This window comes from Elephantulus edwardii, unplaced genomic scaffold (genome assembly GCF_000299155.1).
Source record: "Elephantulus edwardii isolate Elephantulus edwardi_28Jun2011 unplaced genomic scaffold, EleEdw1.0 scaffold00182, whole genome shotgun sequence".
NCBI lineage: Eukaryota > Metazoa > Chordata > Mammalia > Macroscelidea > Macroscelididae > Elephantulus > Elephantulus edwardii.
This window is the reverse complement of record NW_006399932.1, coordinates 6,308,819-6,311,313: the sequence shown is the minus strand read 5'-3', so window position 1 is coordinate 6,311,313 and position 2,495 is coordinate 6,308,819. Positions and strand designations below refer to the sequence as shown.

Sequence of the window (2,495 nt, the reverse complement as noted above, 5' to 3'; positions counted from 1 at the left end):
CCAATGCAACATGTCTTTTGATTTTTTTTTTATTGCTTTTGCCAAGGATATTGATTATAACCCAAGCAAGACAAAATCATTAACCACTTCAATCTTCTATCATAATGGTGCCTCTCAGCCCATTAGTATACATTTTTGTTTTCTTGATCCTGAGATATAATTTACATTGAGGACTGCAACCTTTGATCTTCTGCAGCAAGTGTTTCAAGTCCTGCTTACTTTCAGCAAGCAATGTTGTATCATCTGCATAACACAGTTTGTTGGTTAATCTACCTCTGATCCTGAAGCCACATTATTTTCCATATGTCCAGCTTCTCAAATGATTTGCTCAGCATACAGACTGAAAAAGTATGGAGAAATAATACGGTCCTAATGCACAACTTTCTTGATTTTAAACTATGTAATGTTCCCTTCCTCTATTCGCACAACAGCCTCTTGGTCTAGGTCAAGGTTTCTTACCATCTGGTATTACTATTCTTCTCAATGTTAGCCATAGTTTGTTATGACCCACACACATACCTTTGCATGGTCAATAAAACACAAGTATACATTCTTCTGCTTTCAATTAGGATCCATCTGACATAAACAATTCTATTCTGGTGTCATGGCCTCTTCTAAACCCACCTTGAACTTTTAGCAGTTCACTGTCAATGTAATTATTAGGTGATCTTCAGCAAGATTCGTCTTGCATGTGATATTAATGATATTGCTTCATAATTTCCACATTCTGTTGGATCCTTGAGTTAAGATGTTCCTTTTCCCTCCTCTACTAATCAAGGGGTTACTATACTTGCTAATATAATGCACTAAATTATTGTTATGTGCCAATGAGTCATTTGCAACTCATAACGACCCTGTATACAACAGCTCTGAGGCCTGCGCTGTCCTGCGCCAGTCCCAATGACTCTGACACACCTACCCACATTGCCCCAGTTACTGTGTCAATCCATCTCATCCAGGGTCTTTCTCTCTTGCTCTGTCACTCCACCCTTCTGAGCATGAATGAGTCCCTCCTGGCCACATGGCCGAAGTATGTGAGATGGAGCTTCAAAATACTAGCCTCCAAGGAGAAATTTGGTTTCACCCTCTCCAAGGCAGACCTATTTGTATTCTTGGCAGTCCATGGTATGCTATGTTGTAGATTATATTAATATGGTTTAACCAGATGGAATAATGAATTAGTGTAGTCCATAAGTAACTGTGAGGTTTACCCAAAGGTGGCACCTTTCTGGCTGTTTGACTCCACCAGCCTCTCCTTGGGAGAAAGATGGTCTGTCTCCCGTGTGATTCCCAGCTTCTGAAAATCCACAGGAGGGTCACCTATGAGCTGGTTCTAGTCCAACAGCGATGAGTTTGAATTTTTGAGATGTTTACTTGTTTATAGTTAACTGATGTTCAGTTTCCACAATGTCCTCATTTTTGTGTGCCTGCCATGATTGTAGACATTGTTGTTGTGTCTTCCAGCAGATTTTCAGAGGCAGCAAATCCAGTTATTCTTTGGATGCAAGGATTCTGAAGCTCTGTTTTACATACTTTGGGCATGTTGCAAGGAGGAACCCACCCTTGGAGAAGGATATTATGCTTGGAAGGGTAGAGAGACAGAACAGGAGAGGAAGACCCTGAATGAGATACACTGACACAGTGACTGGGGTAATGGGGGTAGGTGTATCAGAGACAATGAGTTTGGATCAAGATAGAGCTGGGTTTAGAGCTGTTAAACATAGGGTCGCTATGAGTCACAAGCAGCTTGACAGCACATAACAACAATACAACAATAAATCACATGGGAGAATATTGCCCATCTTTCTCCCGTGGAGCAGCTGGTAGATTCTAATAATCACTTTGAAAGCATTAAAAACTTCATACTAATACTGGGTCTGGCAGCCTTCAGCCTAGCACCACTACACCATGGCCTCCATCTCTGAGCTTGCCTGCATCTACTTGGCCCTCATCCTGCACGATGGTGAGGTCACCATCATGGCGGATAAAAACAATGCCTTCATTAAGGCAGCAGGTGTCAACATTGAACCTTTCTGGCCTGGCCTATTTGCGAAGGCCTTGGCAAATGTCAATACTAGGAGCCTCATCTGCAATGTGGGTGCTGGTGGACCTGCTCCAGCAGCTTGGGAGCCACACCAACTGGAGGATCTGCCCCCTCCACTGCTGCTGCTCCAGCTGAGAAGAAAGTCAGAGCAAAGAAAGAAGAATCTGAAAAGTCTGATGATGACATGGCATTTGGTCTTTTTGACTAAGCTCTTTATGTAACATGTTCAATAAAAAAAATCCTGAACTCTTAAAAAAAAAACCAACAACCCAACAAAAACCTTCATACTTCCTGCAGGTAGGATTCTTTTTTTTTTTTTTTTCGCTGCAGCTGAAAGCTTCTTTATTGTGGTAAAATGGCGGCGGCGGCGTCTGCAGGTAGGATTCTGAGTTCAAAATGAATGACAATGAGATGCATTTGTTGGAAAGAAGGTGGAAATGTGATCGAGGCA

General features: G+C 42.0%; 1 pseudogene; it reads left to right on the top strand.

Moving 5' to 3' along the window:
- The first annotated feature begins 1,908 nt into the window (after window positions 1–1,908).
- On the top strand, window positions 1,909–2,252 carry LOC102851200 (annotated as a pseudogene).
- The last annotated feature ends 243 nt before the right edge of the window (window positions 2,253–2,495 follow it).